Raw genomic sequence first — 24,392 nt, 5'->3', positions numbered from 1 at the left:
GTAGACACTATAACTTTTGCACAAACCAATCAATATACGCTTATTTTGATTTTATTTTACCAGAAATATGTAGAAGAATACATATTGGCCTAAACTGATGAAGAAATTAGTTTTTTTTTTATGTTTTTTTTGGATATGTATTATATAGCAAAAAGTAAAAAATATTGTTTTTTTTATTGTTTTTTTTTTCAAAATTGTCGCTCTTTTTTTGTTTATAGCGCAAAAAATTAAAAACCGCAGAGGTGATCAAATACCACCAAAAGAAAGCTCTATTTGTGGGAAAAAGAGGACGTCAATTTTGTTTGGGTACAACGTCGCACGACCGTGCAATCGTCAGTTAAAGCGACGCAGTGCCATAACGCAAAAAAAGGCCTGTCATCAAGGGGGCAAATCCTTCCGGTCCTTAAGTGGTTAATCCCTCATACTTACCTTTTTTCATCAAGACTTCTTGCTGGTTCTAAGATATTGCTGCATCTGTTTTTTTTTTTCCTTCTTCCAGTGGTGGTGGGGAGGTTATTCCTTCAGGACTGAGCAGCACTCACATAAGATATGTTCCGCTTAGTTCTGGACTAGTGTGAGCCTAGCCTGAATGTAAATGAAAGGCTGGGCTCACAGGAAATGGTCAGAATGAGTGTTGTTCTATCCACAGGAGAACCTACGGTGCCGAGGAAGAAGTTGGGAACAGCGCTGGAGCATGGAGAGAGTAGATCAAAATTAGGATTAAAAAAATAAATACATAAAGTAAAATGAGTTCCACTTCAAAGTGGAAAGGGTTAGAACCTCTGCCAGGTTTTGAATGTTCTTTGTCCCAGTTTGAAAGATTCAACCTCACTATTGACGGTTGTCACCAGGACTGGTGTAGGCAACTGTAACATTGTGGGGACAATTGTTCTAGCGATAGCTATCAAAGTTGGGATTTACCCTTTCATGGAAGACGTTACCACTCACCTAAATTTTCAATGCAAGAAGTGATAAAAAAATATCCCTAGTGGGGACAGAGACAGCAATAAGATTACAATTGAGGTTCTAACTCCTCTACTTTAGCTAAAACTAGGGGAGAAAATGGGCACAGTTCCACACTATGGTTAACCTCTAACAGGCCTGGGCAAATCAAACTAGTAATGCATCAGAGTCTACCTTAAGGGTCCCCCCTTACATCAGAGCCCCCCTATGCCAGATTCAGTTGTCTGCCCCTACCTTGCTTATAGAGTGGTTGTAATCAGTGTAGCAGCAGGACAGGAGCTGGGAGACAGAGCAGGTATGCATCGAGGAAGTTCTGAGCTCCTGCTGGGGCAAGCACGTCATTGGTTGATGGTGGTCCTAGCAACTTGGAGAAAGACAGAGCAGCAGGTCGAACCTGATCCTAGCTGCAAGCTGGATGCAATTCTGTAGTGGGCCTGATTTAGTCCACGGACCATAGTTTGGAGACCCCTGCATTAGTGGAAAACCTATGTCAAAATACGAAAAGGTAAAGTCTGGATCTTCTCAACTCCTCGGCTGCTCTATTGGTACATGAGTCCTCTGATCACATTGAAGGCCAAATAGGCAGGCTTGGGTGGAAGCCAAGAACCTTCATTGGCAGTAACACCCTTGATTACGTAAGGTAGGTTTGGAACCAAACTAATCCTTTATAGAAATCTAAATCCTCAGCTTGCTATATCTCTGAATCCACTGTTTATTTTAACATTTAGCATTTTTCTGCAGTTGAAAAGCCTATTTTTTTTTCAAATCATCAGGTTGACCTGCTTAGTTTCATTATGTGGTTATTTGAAAGTTTGTTTTTTTTGTTTTTTTTTTACAAAAATGTATAGTGCTTTTGTTTATTTATATTTTCTTTATTCATTTCGGGAATAAAAACTTCCTTTAAGGACATTTTTATTCTTAGCCAGATAATAATGAAAATTGTATTTCAAAGTATATTAATGTTCAAAATTTAGGATCATTATATTCAGTTCTTCATTGTATTTCAGTTATCTCTAGCCGACTCCTATTAATCTAAGTGAGTTTGAAGTTTGTAAACTTTTTGTGAAGAACCCCATACATTTACTTTCTTGACATGTATCCACTATGCCCTCTGAGTAGGCGCTGGTGGTGAGTCACACATTTCTATGAGGTTGCCTTCTAAACTACAGAGATGCTGAGAGGAGGAGTCTCAGAAGGCATAGTCAGTAGAGGAATCACTGCTTGCAGGCAGCAAGGTACTATGGGATATGTGGTCCTTAGAAATTGAAAGACAAGGGGGAGCTGCAAAGCATGCAGGGAATCCACAAAGTTGATGAAAGAGATAGCTATCAGAAAGGCAGAACTCATATCATGAAAGGAGATTTTTCAAGTAATATTAAATTGGATTGTCAAAAATAACTATTGATTGTATTACTATTACAATGCTGATGTTATAAAAATTAAAGTATATGCTGTGACCATAATTTTCCTTTAAGATTTCTTCATTACAACCAGCAGAAGGAGCTCTAGCCTCTTTATTACCTCTTTATTTTAACTGCTCTTTTGAGAAAAATAATTTTTAACAGAACACAATAGATCAGGCTCAAGCCTACTAATCCATCTGAATGATTCAAATGAGGACCACATTCCCCCTTCCTGCCTCTATACCTGCTCTATACAGACAGCCATAAAAATGTGCATTTAGAAAGAGAGAGCCAGAAGGCAAACATCTCCAACTCTGCTTTCTCTTTAGAAAGCCCAGAGTGCTTTGTAAAAGCTGTGTCATTGTAAAATACAGACTTAATACACATAGATATACAAACATTTTTCACATAAGACTCACATAATGTTTACCGAGGATTCACAATGGAATCAAGTTCGAAAAACGTGAATCTTGGGCAAACGTTGTATAAATACTGCTTGAAAACATTTACTAATAGATCCCACAGTAAAAACAAAGATAGAACAAATTGGTTTAAGTGCCGATTCACACAGAAGTGGCTTCAAAGTCGCCCAACTCTGAAGCTGCCCCGTACAGCGTGACTACAGCACGACTTGCAAAACAACTTCTATATAGAAGTCAATGCAAGCCGTTCTGAAGTCACCCCAAAGTAGTCGGAGCGACTTGAGTCGCTCCTATTAGAACGGTTCCATCGCACAGAATGGAGCGCGACTTATCAGGCGGCTAAGTCGCCTGACAGGTCGCCCCTGTGTAAACCGAGTCTAAAAGTCATTTCAAAAAAATTTAATTGGCCCAAATGCCAACTACAAAATATAAATGGACCCTTTCAAGTCCCTACCATGTACCTGATCTCCATTCCAGTGATGCAGCCTCTGTCAATCTCTTTAGCATTCAACATTTCTGGATGTTGGAAGCTTGTGTTCTTTACTGTCCGATGTGGGTTCCTTCCCTCAATCACTGCCATCATTACAGGACATAGCAGTGAAGTAGGGGGTCATAGGAACAAACCATGATGCGAGGCTGTTGACACAGGCACCCATAACCCTTGAAAGTTTTCAATACTGTCAGAGGTTGTGGCACCAGAATGAAGGAAGGGTAGTACACAGGGCTACTGGAGAAGTGTAAATACTACCTTTACTTTTGCAGGGGAATGAATGCCGATTTCATTTCTTTAGAGACCTGACAGGATCTCTTTAAATTTATTACTGGGACTGTGCAAATTTAAAACATTTCTTTACACCAAAATATAATTAAGCAGCTTTCTATTTTAACCCCCTACCTGCTAACATAACACATATATGTGGCCCCACTGTACTGGGCTTTTTTTTCCATGGGGTCGCATATATGCACTCCCAGCACAGAGACCGGGGTCTCATCTAGAGCCCTGGGCCCCGTACTAAGGTTGGTTTAGTAGCTTCTGATTGGCTACCGCAGTGATCTGTCACTGTGAAGCCCGCCCCTGTGTTTCTCTCTCTGTGAGTGGAGAGAAAAGATACAATGTATCTTTTCAGTTACAGTGTCAGTTAGTGTCAGTGTGTTTTAGGTAGGACAAAAAAAGGAAAATGTGCACTATTGCTTCTGGGCTCTACTACGGGTACAAACAACATACAAATATGTGGTATCGCTGCTATCAGCAGAATTTATTTTGGGTTGCTCTTTGGTGGTAGGTTATGGTAGTTTCAACAAATATACAACTAAATTTTAAACTTTTTTTTTTTTTTTTTACTATATTGGGCCAGTTTTCCTTCAATAATAAAAAAAAAAGAAATCAGGAGATATCCATAACCATTTACTACCAAATAAAAGCCCAGTTTGTCCTGAAAAAGACAAGGTATAATCCACCTGGATGCACAAAGTAGTTGTGATGATATGTACGGTTTTACTAACATATGTCAAAGTTGCAAAATTGTGCTTAGGCATTAAGATTGTTTTACCCTTAGGCGTGAACCGGTCACCTAACATAGGAAACTAAGGTTACACAAATGAACTTATAGCGTGTTGTTCTATAAGGACGGTTGAGAGTAACAAGTGACCGGACAGGTGAGAAGACCTTAATGCTTGCTGTTCCCCCTGACAAACCAGCACCAGCCTCTTTAGTCATAGCTCCTTTTTATTTTACTTCACATAAGCATAGCAGATATAAGCCGACACGTTCATGGAACTCCCTGCAGTGCTCTTCAGATTTTGTGCCTGGAGGCCAGTAGAATCATACGTGCACATCCATCCATCCTAACGTCTGCAGCCAGCTTAACCTTGTATGGAAGATTAGGCACCAGCAAGTACTGATCGGTGCTTTCAACTTCTTAAATAACTGCTGCAGGACTCCCGGGAAACCATGACCTCTGGCAGCTGCACCATGCAGATTCTGAATTATAGGAAGTATATACTCAGAACAAACTCCACCACATCTCACAGCGTAATGCCAGACATATGAAGAGGCACCTTGCATGGTAATGTGTACTGAGTACAAGCTATTTAGGGTACCCTGCAACAGTGGATAGCATTGATTGGTACCTAGTAATGCCCACCCATCTTTTCTAAGATTAGCTTCCTGTGTCAATGTACCAGTGTTGCTTTAAAGTGTAATCTAGCCAAAACTTTGTTCCCTTTTATCGCCGTCTGAAGTATTGTTGGAGAGACTGCTCTTCACTTTCTGTCTCATGAAAACATTATCACTCTAGGCTCTGTTCATACAGCCAGCAAAAACATATGGTTTGGCTGCATTTTTGCTGCTTTCTGACCACCTTTGCATTGGTTTCACAATGTAAAATGGGGATAGGATAGAGCTGCACAAATGAATGTGTTTATGTTGCCTCATGTTGTGGCAATGCAAAAAAAGAAATGCTGCCCACAATTAGTAGGCACTAAAGCTTTGCAACTGTCTCCATCGACTTCTATTATAGCACACCTTAAATAAACCATTTTTTTAAAAATTATACCTACCTAGGTGGATGCAGCATCTGTTCCCCGCCAGCTCTAATGCTGAGAATTGAGCGATCAAACACTGCCGATCGCTCGGTTATCAGGGCTCCCTGAGCAGAGAGCTGGTGACTGTCAGTCACCACTGTCTTCTCTGCCACCCCCTCCCCCTGCGCTCACTAGAGCTCTGGGCTATAGAGGGGGCAGAAGCGGCCGGCTCAGGCTCTCAGCAGGTTACTAACTCACTAAGAGGCTAAGCCAGGTGCAGGTCCAGGCAGGTGGGCGGATCCCGACGATATGGTCATGATCTTTCCAGAGCTTGGACTGACTCTGTGACGTCAGCCGACAGCAGGCTTCAGCCCACTGTCTACAGAAAATGGGTCACAGGAGTGCAGAACAAATTGCACGCCTGTGATCCATAGAAGTACAGCCAAACAAGCTTTGGCTGTACCTCTACTTTAAGAGCATCTTCAGCATGTTTACGATGTGGTTGCAAAGTGTTAAAAAAACAGCACAGAGGGAGTTTGGGGAGCGTTGCTTAAAACAACTTAAACATGTGTGCAATATATCTAAAATGTGAATCAATGCTATAGGCGCACCTTCATACACTTAGCCGGGAAATGTGTTATTGAGGCTAAACATGACTGATCCCAAATACACTAAGACAATCAATGAGCCAATCAAGTACTGTGCCCACTTACCCTATCTTATTCCTTAAAGGTTTCTTTTAACCAAAAACTAGACATTTTGTCATGTGATGATTGCTGAAAGGGAGAAGCATCTGAGTTTCAACTTCGTACTTTCAAATGCCCTCCTCCCCAGTAACCTATACTTGCCTCCCTTTCATTCCCCCACCAAGAGAAAAGGGAAAGCCATATCTAGGCTACAAATTACAAGCATCATAGCTTACACAAAGTGTGTGATTGCACTTATTGGCCCATTGTTGTCATATGGGGTGAGTACTGGTTATGTTCTTTGGCTCCTGATGCTGAGCAGAGTGATGGCAGAACTAAGGAAATAACCAGTACTTGCTCCATATGACAAAAATGGGCTGCGAGATGGGGGGGGGAATAAAGCAAACCAGTTGCTTTGTCCTGGATGCCCTATCAACCCTAACAGACATTTATAAAAATATTAAGCCCCCCTTAACCAAAACCCAGGCATCTGATCATATGATGTTTTGCTAAGGTGAAGGATCTTAAGACTCTAAAACAAGGCATTTCCAAAATATACTTAAACCATTAGTGCACCAACCAGGTACATCTACCTACTCTAACAGGCTTTTCCGCAGTACTATCACAAAAGTAAAGGGGCTCTTTAATACAACAAACAAGATTACATTTTTATTTTTTAACACCTAACTAAAAAGGAAAGCCTATACCTTCTATTTCTGCTTTCTTGTGATCTTCTTTTTCAAGCTGCATGCATGATGAAACAATTATTCCGTATCTGCTATTCCAAATGGCTGCTTTCATAAATTCTGATAGGATTCATGGAAATACACAGAAAGGTAGGATGAAATAAGAAAAAAATAAATAACAACGTCCTCGCAGCCATCCTCTATAAATCAGTGTATAACTCAATATGACATCCAAAGTAGCAATTTGATACTAAACAGAGTTAGAGCAGCCATCTTTTGAGGAATGATTGGTGTTTATTCAATTCCTGTGACATCTGCCCCCTCATCCTGATATCTGTTATGATATCAGCTTTGTCTCGGAGATGGTTGATTTTTATCCTCTCCTCTTGCCTCATTTGTCTTTAGCATTTATATTTATGCACTGCTTTCTCTTCTCTGTAATCTTCTCCACGGCCATGCAAGTGAAGAATTATTTTGATTTATTGCAGCGTTCCTGGGCTGCTTTGGCTTGCTGAAAGGTCCTCTTTTATGTATATTAAAAGGTCTGCTGGTTTTATATTTATTTTGGGTGCTAGAGAGCAACTAATTCAAGGGGATTTTCTGGTAGGCCTATAAATATATCAATAATACATAATTTTAAAAATGTGACAGTTCCACCAGGATTTTTCTCTGTTGTCATTCAGATTCGATAAGGCCAACTTGGAGTTTCTTCTGCCGATGGTGGGTAGACTGAGCACAGAGAAATATATGTAAAACCTATCGACAAAATCTCATATAAGCTTTAATATATTAATGTGATTTTTAAAATATTTTGAAATAGTTAAAAATGTTCAGCTTTCTTTAAAATAAGACCTGGTGATCCGCCATGAATGTCCTTTTTCTAGCACTGCCTGTTATGGGGGGACAACGGTCTGTCCCTGTCTCCATGTCATGCTCCTGAGTTGTCGCTCTATCATATCAGTTTAGGTTGTTGAATATAAGTTTCTGTTTCAGCACACATTACAGAGGTGTGGTCCATTGTTGCCAGGAAGGAAGTCCGCCCTAAGAAGTGGCATGCAGCCATCACTGGAGTGCATGAGGCCAGGAAATGGCTACAAATGGACCGCAAGGGATTAGAAGCACTGAGATGCAAAAGGGGTAAAAATTGGTGAAAATGATTTCATTAAAAGAATTACAATAGTTTTTATTTACAGTGCTTTAGCCAACTAAATATCATTCTGTGTGGGCTTATAGACTTACAGATTATGACCATTAGGACCATCCCCAGGCACTGATGGTCTCCCAGCAGAGATATACAAGAGATACAATTAACCCCTTCTTGCCTTTCTCTTAAATACTCTCAATGCTCCTCTTAAATGTGCATTCAATGAATGAGGCAGTCATAGTAGTAATCCCAAAACCTGGAAAGGACCCATTGTTGCCCGATTCCTATAGGCCCATTTCTCTTCCCAATATCGACATTAGGCTGTTGGCTAAGGTATGTGCAACCAGACTGGCGGGTGTAGTTTTTGGCCTGGTACATCTGGCCCAATCTGGCTTTATACCAGCTAGATCCACAGCCTTGAACATATGCAGGTTATTTCTGAATATTCAGCTTTCGGTAGATAATCCAGGTAATAGAGCAAATGACAGTCAGCAGCTCTCTAAACCGGGAGCTGTGAGAAATCAAGCCATCGGCAATGTTCAATCACTCGGTTTTCAGTGTAGAGGTGCCGGGGACGGATGCAGCATCGGACCGATGGTGCATCCACCTAGGTAAGTATGGTGGGGGAAAAGTATGATGGGGGAAAAACCCTCAAACCCATACTTCTCTTTTAAGTTTTTGGCTCAGGTTTCTCAAACCTTTGCATGGCTGTGATAATGACTAAGCCCCTCCCCTTCATGACATTGTCGAAAACTATTAACTATCAAAAACACATGAACTACTCATTTCTGGTCTATGGACACTAATAATTAACCTAAAGGGTTGACATACTGCTTTATGTCAGAAATTATTCTAAGATTACACATAACAATACAGTTAGGTCGATGGTATATATTTCATAGGATATTTGCCCATAGCCTCATTTGGTGAAACACATATAGACTGTATGTATTTTGCTTGAAAACAAAATGAAATTATATGGAATCCCAATTTAAGGGTACATTAAAAGCTACTTACTTAGCATCCGAGAAACCCAGAGTTTTTGCTTTGCAAAGATTTTGGCGATAGTCAAGGCATTTCAGTGAAAAATACCCTTTATAGAAATTGAGAGAGTTAATAGGAAAGGTAAAAGTAATGCAATTTGTTTGTTTGTTTTTTGTTTTTAATGGCCTTTAAATTGCTTATTGGAGGTTCAAAGGTTCAAAGGGTCCTTTATTTCAAAAAAATAAGTTTTACCATTTTAATTAATTTACTTATTTTTAAAGTATTTCTTGTTCAATTTTTTTATTGAAACAGAAAAAAATGAAATAAAACAGAGGGGAATTGCCCCATACATCAATAAAGAGGAGTAACAAGTAACAAGTAACATGTCAGCAACAATAACAGGAGATGGTAAGCGTGATCAATACAGGGTCTGTGATACAACAATAATGTAGCAATGTGGGGTATGGATTAGGACATTTTTTAGGAGTGCTGGAAATCTAAGTGGACAAAGAGCACCCTGGAATCAGGTTAAAATAAATTAGCAACAGTAGTAGATGGGGTGCGTGGGCAAGCAGGCAGCACTCCACTATGGGAGACTCTAAATGGAGGTCCAAATCTGTTTCCCACTTGGTGACATAGGGGAGGGAAGCGTAAGCAGGGGGTCTAATAAATGGGCATAGAGGAGGGAAATCAGTCCTCGTGTGTGGGGGTCATGTTTGCAAGAGTGCTCAAAGGAAGTCATATTGGGTAAAAATGGATCCGTATGCAAACACGGGGTAAAGAAAAGTTTGAGCTGAAGGAAGCGGAATATTTCAGAACCAGGAAGACCTGATGCTTTGCATAGCGTAGGAAACATTTTGAAAGTGTCAGGAGTGGTAAATGAGTGGGCACGAATGAGACCGCTGGTTGACCAGTTACGGAAGGAGGAAGGTGGGGACCAGGCTGGGTAAAAAGCAGGGTTACATAGGTAGGACAGAAGGGGGTTATAAGGGTATTGGAATTTATATTTGAATTTGAGAGTGTCCCATACCTGTAGGGAATGACGTGTCACTGGGTTCGTCACTGTTTTGCAGTCTTTAGGGCAAAGCCAAAGTAAATTAGCCACTGAAAGCGGGTCGCAATCAACTGACTCTAAAGCTACCCATAGGGGAATCTCATGTGTGGCAAGATATTTGATGAGGTGGGCCAATTGAGCCGCTTGGTAGTATTTAGTAAAGTGGGGTAGACCCAGTCTGCCCTGGAGTTTATGGAGGTATAGAATTATCTTAGCTATACGGGGTCTGATTTTGGACCATATATAGGTAAGGACTTTACGCTGCAAAATATGAAGGAAGTTTCTTAAAGTATTTCTTTATAGATTTAAATCACGTGCTCCAAGAAAGAAATATAGTAACAGTATTGTTGGTAAACAAAGCCACATGTCACTGAGTGGTTCGTAGCATGGTGATCTATGCCTTTGTTGGTAGATAAAGCTATTCATCTGCACAGCTGGTGGTGAAGGAATTTATTTATTAGAAAAGCCATTCATCATAATGTCAGCACTGGCATGGAGTTAATATGGCTCTGTTAGGAAAGTAATTACAAAACAAAGATTTAGGGTTACTAATGAAATTATCAGCACTGCAGGGGCTAGGGGTACAGCTAGGTTTAACATTAAAGTTAGTTGAATCAGAGTAAGGCCCGGTTCACAACATCATTTTTGCATTGCTGGTGCATTTCTGCCTGCACAATTTTATGTGTTACAGCGCATTTTTTTATGTGTTTTTGATGTGTAGCGGTGTGCATTTTTCCCCTCTTTTTTCCATTTCAGTTCAGGACATTTGTGTTCTGGTGTGTTTTTGATGTGTTTTGGTGCGTTTCTTTGTAGACTGCACTGGTGTGAACTAGGGACATTGGAATACATGAAAAAAACACTGTGCATGCATTTTTCATGCAACTGGTGTGAACCAGCCCTAAGGGTTAGTTGAGTCAGAATTTGGGTTAGCACTAATGTTATCTATAGAAATAGGCTTAGGTTGTTTTTTTTTTTTTTTTAACCGGTTCCCGACCATGTCACGCAGATATACTGCAGCACAATGGCTCTTCTGGGCGAAATACCATCCTAGTACGTCCTACCCTTTTTCGGCCACCAGAGGGCGCGCGCACAAGCGCCAACATGGGGATTTGTGTGTGTAAACACACAAATCCCTGTGCTGTCAGAGAAGAGGAGCCATATCGTTTGTTCCTACTAAGTAGGAAAAACGATACGTTTTCTCTCCTAGTCAATCCTATCCTGATACAGTTAGAACACACTGAGGAAACACACAATTAACCCCTTGATCGTCCCCTAGTGTCAACCCCTTCCCTGCCAGTGACATTTACACACTAATCAGTGCATTTTTATAGCATATAAATGCCAATGGTCCCAAAAAAGTGTCAGAAGTCTCCGATCTGTCCGTCGCAATGTCGCAGTACTGCTAAAAATCACAGATCACCGCCATTACTAGTAAAAAAAAATAATAATAAAAATGCCATAAATCTTTCCCATAGTTTGCAGATGCTATAACTTTTGCGCAAACCAATCAATATACGCTTATTGTGATTTTTTTTTACCAAAAATATGTAGAAGAATATATATTGGCCTAAACTGATGAAAAAAAAAATTGAGGATATTTATTATAGCAAAAAGTAAAAAATATAGTTTTTTTTCCAAAATTGTCGCTCTGTTTTTGTTTATAGCGCAAAAAATTAAACCCGCAGAGGTGATCAAATACCACCAAAAGAAAGCACTATTTGTGGGGAAAAAAGGACACAAATTTTGTTTGGGTACAGCGTCGAACAACCACGCAATTGTCAGTTAAAGCGACGCAGTGCCAAATTGTAAAAAGTGCTCTGGTCAGGAAGGGGGTAAAATCTTTCGGGGCTAAAGTGGTTAAGCAAATTTTTTCCTCAACACTTGGAGACAATTTCCACAAAAATTTAGCAAAAGTTAAAATCTATTTTTTTCACAGTTTGACAAAACTGTAACATCATCATTCTGCAGGAAGAAAAAATGTGGCCTCATATAGCTCTGAGGTTCTTTTTTTTTTTTTGCTGTCTGTTTCCTCATTTGAGAAACTTTTCCCCCACTTCCTTTTGTGTCACCAAGACTAGAGGTAAAGCAGCATCTCTCAAACAGATCTTCCCCCTGGTGAGCTCACAGGAGAGTACTGTAGAGAACATTGTCAAGTCATTGTGTGATACTGGTCTCTTCAGCATTTAGGACCCCCCCACCATGACCTTCCATAATCCAACTGAAGACACATGACTACAAATGGCCAGACTGAAGACCCATAAAAAAAGGATGGATATTTACAATGAAAGACAAAAAAAAACACGCGGGAGTTCCCCAAAAGGGAGGGGGGTACAGGATGGGGGAGAGCCCTGGAATTGAACTTTAACCCTTCCCTAGTCAATTCAGAACTGGAAAAAGCTATTCCTGGATGTCCACTTTGTCAGCTTAGAAAAAGGAGGACTAGGAGCCACACAAAGCACTCAGTCTTTTTATTTCTTCAAATATGACTGATAACAGCAATGAATTATGACAGAAGGATCTCTTTTTGGAACTCCTCTGGAGCAACTTTATGTTACCAGTTTGGAAATCAATGGAGGATGGCAGAAATCTTCTTTAAAGTCAATGGTCCCTTTTATCTAGTGCGTGTTTGGCTAGTAAAGAGAATTTCTATTTTGCATGTTCACATTTTGCTTGTAATTAACCCTCATTGTTGGGAAGCAAATCTAAATTTGGCACAGGCTCTGTAAGTCAGGATGTAGAGACAGTTGGTGACAGCAATAAAGCAGCCAGATTCATGTTGTAAACCTGAAATTTAATTATGTGCTCTGCACACTAAAATGCTATATTTATATGTGATATCAAATGAGACTGCAATTCAGCACAGGCAACTAAACGAATCACTTTCATATTCTGTATCTCATCTAGACTTAAATGACTTTAGCAGAGAGTAGTTAATTTATATGGGGAAAAGTGTTCTTTATGTGGATAAAAGTGGTACCCTTAGAATGGTGTATGCACAACTGCTGAAGGTACCAAATGTGTCTTCCTGACAGAAATGCTTCCCAGTAACGGATTTCTCTATAAAGAAAACAATGCGATACCAATTTTGTGACCTGGCAGTAATGTGCTCTCAGAACATACTTAAAGCGGAGCGCCGCCGAAAAATTTTTTTTTAAAAGTCAGCAGCTACAAATACTGCAGCTGCTGACTTTTAAAACATGGACACTTACCTGTCCAGGGCACCCGCGATGTCAGCACCCGAGGCCGAAGCGTCTCTCCGTCCTCGGGTGCTGCCGCCTCCATCTTCGGTAAGGGAATCAGGAAGTGAAGCCGTGCGGCTTCACTTCCCGGTTCCCTACTGCGCATGCGCGAGTCGCGCAGCGCAATACGGATGGTCCCTGCTGCCTCTGGGACCCAAGTGTTTCCCAGCAGGCAGCGGGGAGGGAGCAGGAAGTGGTATAAATAACCGCAGATTCTGCAGCTATCTATGTCGGAAGTGGGTACAGATACCTGTAATATACAGGTATCTGTACCCCCCTCCCCCCTGAAAGGTGCCATCTGTGTCACCGGAGGGGGGGGGGAATCTGATGAGTGGAAGTTCCACTTTTGGGTGGAACTCCACTTTAAAGGAGAAATATGGCCAGAGCTCTTTTGACCATACTTCTCCTGTGGGTCACAGGAGTGCACCTAGTTCTGCACTCCTGGAGCCAGATTTAGCCAACGGTGGGTCAAAGTCTGACAGCTCATGTCGCAGTGCTGGTATCTGGCTTAGCCTCTCAGTGCACTGCTGAGAGCCTGAGCCAGCTGCTCCTGCATACCCCACAGCCCAGAACTCCAGTGAGTACTGAGCGGTCCCGAAAACCTAGCAATCAGTGGTCTTTGATCACGCATTTCTTGCTGTAGAGCCAGTAGGGGACAGCTGCAGCATCATATCGATGCTGAAGTTATCCGGGTGAGTATGAATTTTTGTTTTTTTTTTCGTTTTTCTTTTCCCACACTTCTCTTTTATGTATAGCTAAAGCCAAAACTTTTTTTAGATTTTGATAGAGGTGGTGAAGGATTACAACCCCTGTCAGGTCTTCATTGGTGCCTGAATCCCTGCTGTGGAGATCTGCCCTTCTAATTTGCCCTAGTGATTATTGCCACCAAGACTATTAGTGAGGAAAAATCTAACATTTTGCTTTGTGGCCAGAAGATGAATAGAGGGAAAATCTTTTAGTAAGGACACTTGTTCAGGTGACAATTTCTGTGGCTGTACATTTGAACAGACTGAATATAATCTAAAGTAGTGATTCCCAAATTATGCCCTGTGTACCAGAGGTGGCCCTTAGCTTGTCTTTTCAAATGTTTTTATTGAGTTTTCAGCAATAAAACAAAAGGTTACACAACATGAACACAAAAGATAACTGAATAGTCATTAGAAGTTACAGTAGGGCAGTTTGGTAGGCAAATAACATAAAAGAATCTTGCTACTCATAAGTCAAATGACTACTTGAGCCTTGTGCTCTTTTTCAGTATCGGTGCCGCTGAAGCACTCCCGGCACCCCATAAAGGGAACTAGCTGTGCCATGGAGTACAGAGCTGCGCCATTTATAGTATTTAAACCTTGACTATGTTATTATTTATAGTTGTATAGTCAAATTTTCTCTAACGATGACTGAGAGACCAGAACATAAATCAAAAAACCAAAATTATCAAACATAACAAGTAACATGTACCATACATATGTATAAGAATATTAGAACATGCCTCCAATCATCACTTGGGTAGCTCGCAATCCATGTATCCCAATGGAATTTAAATTTGGTTAGATTTTGGGACCGTTTGGCAAAGTATTTTTCGTACGAATATTGCAGTTTAACTCTATAAATGACTTCAGATAGTTTAGGGGCTTCTACAGATTTCCATTTAGAGGTAACAGTTAGCTTTGCCGCTATAAGAACATGCGTTACTATAGGTCTAAATTGTGTGGGTATTGTATGTATTCCTATATTCAGTATGGCCATCTGTGGTGACGGTGCAATGATTAGTCCTGTGACTTTAGTAATTAAGGAAAATACCGTTTTCCAGAAGCTTTTCACTCCCTTGCACTTCCATAGAATATGCAAAATGCCGCCTTTTTCTCCACACTCTCTCCAACAATTGGGAGATGAGCCTGGATAAATCTGTGCCAGTCTGACTGGGGTTAAATAGGACCTATATATCATTTTTAACATCAATTCCCAGTGGTTTACACAGTGGGAGCATTGAAAGTGAGATTGAATGGCACTCCTCCACTCCCCCTGCGTGTATGAGGTTTCCAGCTCTTTTTCCCAATTTTGCATGTTGGAAGATTTTTGAAAGGGTCCACTAAACTGTAGTTTGTTGTAGAACCATGAGAGCCCTTTGGGCTTGTCATGGCTAGACATCAAGTATGACCAGGTTTCCCTATGGATGCTATAAGATATATTTGGGTTATTCTGGCGGCACAGTGGTGTAGTGGGTAGCACTTTCGCCTAGCAGCAAGAAGGGTCACTGGTTCGAATCCCAACCACAACACTACCTGCTTGGAGTTTGCATGTTCTCCCTGTGCCTGCCTGGGTTTCCTCCGGGTACTCCGGTTTCCTCCCACACTCCAAAGACATGCTGGTAGGTTAATTGGATCCTGTCTAAATTGTCCCTAGTATGTATGAATGTGAGTTAGGGACCTTAGATTGTAAGCTCCTTGAGGGTAGGGACTGATGTGAATGTACAATGTATATGTAAAGCGGGACTGATGTGAATGTACAATGTATATGTAAAGCGCTGCGTAAATTGACGGCGCTATATAAGTACCTGAAATAAATAAAATAAAATAAAAATATGTAAGTTGAATATGAGAAAATGTTGTGGGATTAGGTTGTTTAGATAATAACTCTTTGTAAGTCAGTATTCCCTCTTTGATCCATGGTTAACTGTTCATATTAGGGATGATATATTCGTAAATTTGTAATGGGAAATCAGTACAAGTGTCCATTTCCTCTTGTGGTGTTATAGTAAGTAGTTTGTTCGATGCTACTATAGTAATGTCTACTGATGGGAAAGCCTTGCAGTTTAGTTTCATATGGGTCAGGCTCGACAATAGCAAGGTAGGCAGATGTCTATTTCCCACCACACTCTTCTCGATTTGGACCCATAGTTTGTCTGACTGTGGATCAAACCACACTTTGATTTGGTCTAGGCGGGCTGCCAAATAGTAATTTTTAAGATTGGGGAAGTTCCCCCCACCCTCTAGATTTATGCTTTCCTAGTAAGGGATATGAGATTCTGGCCATTTTTTTAACCCCATATAAATTGTTTAAATAGTTTATCCACTTCTGTAAAGAAGCGGTCGGGTATAATGATTGGTATAGTTCTAAAATAGTATATTATTTTAGGAAGAAGAACCATCTTCAGAACTGCAATCCTCCCCACCCAGGATAATTCAGACCTAGATATGTGTTGCAGATCTTGTTTGACAATTCCTATTAGTTTATGAAAATTTGCTTCGTACGTAGAAGCTGATGGTGATGTCAGTGTGACCCCAGGTATGTTAAATTGTTAGATATCCATTGAAATGGGAGTGTTGCTTTGAGATATTCCTTTAGTTTGCATGTCAACCCTATTAGTAGAATAGTAGATTTATTTGAATTGAGTTTATAGTAAGATGCTAACCCAAATTCATGTAAAATCGATTGTACTTTTTTCTAGTGAGGAAGCTGGACTAGTTAGTGTTAAAACAACGTCATCGGCGAATAGACAGATTTTATGGGATTATCCCCCTATCCTAACCCCCCCAGATTGTGTCGCAAGCTCTAATGGTCTCCGTAAGGGGCTCCATCACTAATGAGAAAATCAAGGGTGATAAAGGACATCCCTGCTGAGTACCATTGGTAATGTGAATTTGCAGCTGATGATTTTCCCAGCAAATTATTAATGGGTGCACAGGTTCAAATTTGCTAGATTGTCACCACCTACTGTATACTTATCATGATTTGTTTGCTAGCTAATTGTCTTCAAGTTGCCTCTTCAAGACCTTGCTGTAAAAAGAAGGCATGTTTTGCCTTCCTCTAAATGGGCCATTTTTGACTCTGGGAATATATAATGGTAGCAAATTGGGGCAACCCCAAGGGATCCACTTTGTAATATGCTGCAGTGGTTTCATCTCCAGGTAGACTATCTTGAGCTGCTTCAAACCTGCTGCATAAAGCCTTTGTGTCGTTGGCAAGATGTTCATTTTTGCAAAGTCAAAGTGCATGCATGCTAATCAGTATTGAATGTAAGTGTAACACTCAGTACTTATCACCCCTCAGAGATCACAGTACTACTTCCCCTGACAAGACCTTTTCTTCAATCCCCCAGATGTCTGGCATTAGAACTGTTTAGGTTTCATCTAGGTTCAGCATCTCCTTCATTGATTGAGGTGCTGGCTTAGAGGTGACATCGTGTACATCATGATAATACGATTCCTGGTGTCTCTGCAGTATCATTTATGTTCTGGAATGTGTATGCAAATGTTCCAACTAGATACGGCCCCTACTGTGTCTTCTCACCTTGGCAACTGCCAGAAAGTTACGTTACAAAAGTTATTACTGTGGAGACTGAGGAAATTCCCCCCTTCTGCTTGCAGCAAACTGATGACATCATTTTCCCTGGTTACTGCACTCAGTTAAACAAAAACTTGACTGGAGGTGAAGGACATCTATTAAAGGATAAAAGGTACAATTGTATTGGAATATTGTACTGTTGCTGTAAATTGTAACATGTCAGAAATGTATTCATGAAGACTTGAGAAGTTACTGATGGGTTCGCTTTTAAATGAATCCATAAATAAAATGTATCCAGAAATAAAGCAATAGGCCTGGAACTGCATGCACAGCATAGGTGGGGGGCCTGCATGACTGAGTTGCTGGGCAGGCTACAGTAAGGCAGTTAAAGAGGTTTGGTTTGAAAGTCTGGGTGAGCATATTTTATTGGATGATCAAGGGGGGGTAGGGTGTGGCTGGGGTATGGCACCAGTTGTCTAGCAGAAGGGTGGAGATGCTAGTGGTTAGTGGGGGCCAGGTCAGAGACTAAGACACTTGCCCGCCTTCCCTCCCCTCAATTTTCTAAGGTTTGCAAGGGCCATTTTTTTCCTATGGTTGTTTTTCTTAAAGGGGCAATTGGTGCTGTAGGGTGGCTGTTGTTCAGGGTGTTCTTTGCACATGGGTTTGTTTTTGGTTTTGTCATAGCAGTAGGCAGGGGTCTTAGGTTTTTTGAAGGTGAACATGGTCAAAAACAGTAGGTGAAGTGGAAAGGGTTTCGGTCCATCTCAGTATGGGTGTACCTTCCCTACTCAGTGACGTCAATAAGGGGCTATTAGTCGCTGGGCTGCATCAGGTGGAAAACTGGCATAAAATTGTCCCTGAGCCAGTGTAACTGTGGCTAGGGGCTGAGATATGAATGTGATGGTTTTTACAGCCAATGCGATAGAGAAAAACATGTCTTTAATAACTTAAGTCTCAAGCAAAAGTCATTTAGGTACATTATGGTTGAGAAATATGTTGTTTACGTAGAATGGAATTAATATATTATTTTATTAGTCATGGTTTGTTAATAAAAGTCTGCTATGGCCATTTAAATCCAAATTATGTGGTTGTGTCATTATTGGGGTTGTCGGGTGGTATGCATTAGAGAGGTAAGGTTATAGCGGCCGCAACATCAGCAATATCTCAGTCAAGTGAAACTAAATCAGTGAGGGGCACAGAGCAGGCCTCTCTGGCTAACAAAGCAGCTCTTAGGCAGTGAGTGTAATGCTTAAAGGATTAGTTCACTTTTTTTTTTCTAAATTCCAGCTCCCCTATGAACCAATATAGCATTAATGTACTTCTTTTGCAAAAATAAAACAGCTTTTCATTAATTCTACATACATTTACCTCACTATTTTCATGTGTTTAAACACACTGCTCGATTGCTTCTGCCTTACTTCCTGGTCAGACTTTAGGTCATAACACAGGAAGGAGTTGACCAGCTGATCTCATAAGCACACACCCTGCATCATCTACCCTCAGCTGGTCAACCCCTTTCTGTGCCATGACCTAAAGTCTGACCAGGAAGTAAGGCAGATGTAATCGAGCAGTGTGTTTAACCCTTTCGCTGCCAGAACCGTCACACGATATTACCACAAAGGTCTAGGAAATGAAAAATTTCTGTAAAAAACACACTAACATGATTTTTAGGGCAAACAAACACAATAAATTAACCAATTTTTTGGTAATATATAAAAGACGAGGTTGCACAGAGTAAATAGATACCCAACATGCCAAACCTTAATTTACGTGCACCTGTGAAATGGCGACAAACTTCAGTACCCTATACTTTCTGTAGGCGACGTTTCAAAAGCCCCCTATAGGTATCAGTTTAGTGTTACGGTGGAGGTCTGGTGTTAGAATTATTGCTCTCACTCCGGTGTACATGGCTATATGTAACATGTGTATCGCAATCGACGTATCAACGTTTTCATGCGTAGGCGTCCTGACACATGCGTTTACGTTTGTGCGCGTGTATATATGGGGGTGGGGGGCCTCAACATTTTTGGGGGGGGGATTTATGTGCTTGGGTGTAACTTTATTTTTTTTTTTTAAAGTTCAAAATATTTTTTTACCTAACTTTTTTTTTTCATCACATAGGGGACAAACAGTCCCCTATGTACTCCACTGAACTCCATGTCTCCCCTGTACTCCACTAAATGTTTTGCAATGCACATCGCATTGCAAAACATCCTTTCTTGACAAATCGAGCCGGAGACACCGAGAGTTTGAACCTGAAGTGACGTCAGAGACGTTGTTTTCTGGGTCACAAGAAGCAGGGGAGGAGAGCGGACGTGTGTCTGCTCTTCTCCTTCCCCTCTACCCACCGGCACCCACCATGGACATCCCGGGCCTGCCGATGGGAAAGCGCAGATCGGTAAGGATGGCGGGGTGCGGCAGTGGGGGAGGAGGGGCAGTACCGGGGGTGTATGCGAACAATCAGGCGGTAGCAGAGCCGCCCGAATGCTCTTACCTGACAGGCAGGAGTATGCCTATAAGTTTCACATACAAATCCGGTGGCTGCAGCCACCGGATTGTGTGTGATACCCCCCACCGTTAGGTTTGTACGATGTACGGACCTGGAGGCGAAAGCTATAAAGAGAGTGAGGTAAGCCTCTGTAGCTTTTTTTAATGGAAAGCTGTTTTATTTTTGAAAAATAAGTACATTAATGCTAAATTGGTACATAGGGGAGCTGGAATTTAGGAAAAGAAAGGTGAACTTAGCCTTTAAAAATGAGTACAGTGTCACTTTAAGCTTGGAGTAATATGTTTTAAATACAGTTTTTGATCTCTGTGTGATTAACCTGTAAGAGTATGCTGCAAACATTTGATGTCAAGTGTTGCACCATGCTTTTGAATTCTTATATATTATATTTTAAAGCGGAGTTCCACACAAAAATGGAACTTCCGCTTTTCGGAACCCTCCCCCCCTCCGGTGTCACATTTGGCACCTTTCAGGGGGGTGCAGATACCTGTCTAAGACAGGTATTTGCACCCACTTCCGGCATAAACTCCCATGGGAGTCTATGCCTCTTCCTGTCCCTCCGCACTGTCTCCTGGGAAACACACAGCTCCCAGGAGATAGCGGGGACCAGTTACGATGCGCAGCGCGACTCGCGCATGCGCAGTAGGGAACCGGGAAGTGAAGCCGCAACGCTTCACTTCCTGATTCCCTCAGCTAGGATGGCGGCGGCAGCTGCCGAGAACCGAGCGGGTTCTCGGCGTCGCCTGCCGACATCGCTGGACCCTGGGACAGGTAAGTGGCCATTTATTAAAAGTCAGCAGCTGCAGTATTTGTAGCTGCTGGCTTTTAATATTTTTTTTTTTTTGGCGGTTTAGGTGGACCCCCGCTTTAAACAACTGGATTATTGTTGATTCTAACTGGTGTGCTGCAATGCTCGGGTGTTTCCTGAGACTCAACACTGTAAGCTAAGCACAGAAAAATATCAAAGAAAAAGAAAAAAGAAAAATGTCATATCTATCTTTGGTCTCTTCACTACACAATTCCCCATAGCTCACTTTGTAAGCCCTCTCCCTGCTATAGTGCATACCCTTATAAATGCAGTCATGAGAATGGAAGTCTATGTAAACATAATGTATTTACTCAGGGCTATGCACGTTCTTCGTTCTGTGTGTCAGGTATGTATTACATATTCATGACGGAAGTCATGAAACAGTATTGAAAAAATAATTTCTCAATGGCAGCTGAGAAGGGCCTCCTGCATAGAAATACCTGAAAGGAAATTGTCTATTTAGACCATAGCAGTTCATTGCTTACCTATAACAAATGACAAGTGGGATGTCATTGTACTCCCATATATTGTATGTATTTATACACATCCTGCTTAAAGCTGAACTCCAGACAGATATAAAAAATGTATATAGTTATGTTTGCAGCTTGTTTCACCGTGTTCTTTTTCAAATTGATTTCTGAACGGGAGGTTTTACTTTCTTTTTAAAATTCTAGTGAATTATACAGCATCTGTATTCCCTAATGGTAGAAACAGAGCCAGAAATTATATTTTGTGTATTCTTTAAACCAACTGTATAACGCCCTTGGATTTGTCAGGAACCATAAACCAGGTGGAGACAGAAAATGCAGTTAAAATCACACCTTTAATAAAATAGCAAAAAATAACACAGTTCAGGAACGTAGTCAAAAACTCAAGCCAGGGTTTGGATGCCAGAGCAGGTAATCAGATGAGCCGGGGTCAGGAAGCCAGAAGTCAGCGTAGTAAGGAGCAAAAGCAGGAAAAGGTATTGGAAGAGAAGTCAGCCAGGCCAAGTCATACACAGGAACACACTGGAGATCATAGACCACTCAAGGGCAGGGATGAAATGAGTAAAGCTGTTTAAATAGTAAAAAGGTGCTGGCTGAAGGCTGATGAGGTAGATAATGGTAACCAGGTGACTCACTGTGGAAACATTGAGTAGTTGGTAATTAACCGACAGCTGAGCAGCCTCTGTGCACTGAAAGAAAAGAGCTGTTTATAAATAACAGGAGCCCAGCCCTGACAGGATTGCCATATTGCAAGCAAAGCAACCTAAAGTCTTTCATTTGGTTGACCTATTCATTTTTAGAAAATCACATCATCTGTATATTGAAATATTACTATTACATTATCAGGATTTTTTCTTTAAATTAGTCTCCCCTGAAAAATTGGCAATGCTTGATTCCAGGAGTTTGAGAACTATTAATATTGTTCATATGTTGTGCATCTGTTGTTCAGAGCAGAGATACAACAAGGTACACTTTATGACCAAAAAGATGTGAAGACCCCTCCAAATAATTTAATTGGGGTGTTTATAGTGATGTGTATGGTAAATTGAGCATTTCTATGCTTGTGAAAATAATTTGGGGAAGCCTCTTTTCTTTTCTCCCGTGCAGCCAGCTCTATAAGGACATGGTTTGATGAGTCCAGAGTGGGGAAAACGTAGATGTCCTTCAAAGAGCCCTTACGTCAGCCCTACTGAAATGCTTTGACATAAATTGGAACACTGATTGCGAGCCAGGTTACGTCTTCCATCATCAGTGCCTGACTGTACAAATGCTGTGTTGACTGAATTGTCACAAATTCCAACAGACAGTTCTAATTCTTGTGGAAGGCCTTCCCAGAACAGTGGAGTCTGTTTTAACCATAAAGAGCGAAGGGTGTCAGCTACATTTTAATGTCCATGGTTTTGGAATGGGACATCTAACAATCTCATGTAAGAGTGATGGTTAGGTGGCTATATAGTATAAGTGGTGGCACCCCTCAGCATTCTTTGACTCAGGAACATCTTCACAAAACATTAGGCACTGCGGTTTGATTTAAAGAAAGAATTGATTTTGCCAATGTAATTGAGATGTGCAGTGTAATTCACATATACTTCAAAAGGTATATTTCTTTTTTATACTGAAACAAAGAATTATTTCTTCTATAAAGCAATGTCTTATCACGTTCAAATAAATCAGACGCTCAAGAGATCGGTAACCCACAACCAGTATGCCCTGTGATGTGGGTTAGAAAAAGCATATTAGAAAACAAACTCAGCTTTCCATAGAATTAGAAATCTGACACACCAGATAAATTTATGTCCAAAGCAAGTAACTGGAAAATTAACTTTCTATCTTAAATTCAATGAAACACCCATTCAGGCACCGGCTGCCGAAATAGAAGCATTGATGTTTAAAACATATGAGAGGCTTTAGACACTGGCACTCTTGTAATGTAAAATACCAAGGACAAACCAAAACGCAGATGCCTTTAAAATGCACATATCAGTAAATTATTCTCTTGCTTATGAAAATATTTGCATCATTGAATGTATAATGTAAGCGGTAATATACCATTCCAGAGCACGGCACTGAAATCAAACCCATTTCTTGTGCAGCGAGGGAAGTATTGCGTTTGCATATGACTATGTTAATGTCACCTTATAGTGTCAGGGGTTAGCCAATGAAATGAGCAATATTAAATACAGACAGCCATACAGAATTGTTAATATCCCATTATGTATTAAGCTTGGTGATATGGATTTTACTCCTTCCCTTTTAAAATGGCAAGTGACAAAAAACAAGGAAGGAAGCAAATGATGGAGAGATGGCAGGAAAAATAGAAAGAGAATGGGAAGAAGAAAGAAAGAGAAAAGGATGGGGAGAGTGAGAGAGCATGGACAAGAGTGAGAAGAAGGAAAGGGGAAAGAGGAGGGCAAAAGAAAGGGGTGGTAGGAACAAAAAGGACAAACTAGAGCTGGAAAATTCAATATGGTGAAGCTATACAAGTTAAAAAATTACCAGCAAGGAATTGTAGGTTGCCTTTCTTCTCTGAGAAATGTCAAATACATCTGGGGCTACCATTAAAGACCTCCTTTTAAAAATTCATATTGACTGGCTAGTATGCTGACCCCTTGGCATCAGCGTTTTCTGCGCCAAAGACACAGAACATGTATGCTGATCAGTAAAGTCCACGAAGTATCAAAAGTTCCTTATCTTCCTTTTTTTTCTGGGCCGGTGTCTCAAATTATTGAAGCCAAGAGGTTAACATCGTAGCCAGACAACTTGCATTTGCAGAATGAGAGGTTCACAGTGGCAGCTTCACTTGTTCTTGCAGTAAAGGGTTTCTTTAGTTATATAAGGCTGACTGTGTACAGGAAACTGTTTAGTTACAGTGGGCGAGCAAGAGTGTTAGAAGAGCCAGCTGCTGTGTTCCATATCGTGATTCATCTAAAACATCAATTTTATAAGTCACATATGAACCACTGGACTTTACTGTATATTGTACTTTATGGAAGTGTGGTTCTGCTGATGATGTTCTCTCCACTCTAAGAACATTTCTAATCTTGTCATTTTCCGACAGTGAATGACATGAGTCACTGATAACACAGCATCAGGTAACCAAAGATGCATCACCCTTCACATAGAAATTCAACACCTCCTGTAGATTTATGACAAGCCAATGTTTTTTGTCTTGCAACTTTTCAAGGCTGACATTGTGGTGAAG

At 40.8% G+C, this 24,392-nt stretch overlaps 1 protein-coding gene across 8 annotated transcripts in view; it reads left to right on the top strand.

Annotated features, from left to right (window-relative positions):
* The window catches only part of ELFN1 (extracellular leucine rich repeat and fibronectin type III domain containing 1), an 855,107-nt gene that overhangs the window by 446,381 nt on the left and 384,334 nt on the right, over positions 1 to 24,392 (top strand). Inside the window, exon 4 of one of the 8 annotated variants that reach the window (XM_073636731.1) lies at positions 17,472 to 17,560. The exons of the other annotated variants lie outside the window; for them this stretch is intronic. The gene's annotated coding sequence lies outside the window, so the exon portion shown is untranslated. The remainder of the gene's footprint in view (positions 1 to 17,471; positions 17,561 to 24,392) is intronic. 8 annotated transcript variants of the gene reach the window in all.

This window comes from Aquarana catesbeiana, linkage group LG06, assembly GCF_042186555.1.
Source record: "Aquarana catesbeiana isolate 2022-GZ linkage group LG06, ASM4218655v1, whole genome shotgun sequence".
NCBI classification, from domain to species: Eukaryota; Metazoa; Chordata; class Amphibia; order Anura; family Ranidae; genus Aquarana; species Aquarana catesbeiana.
This window is presented reverse-complemented; position numbering and strand designations above follow the sequence as displayed.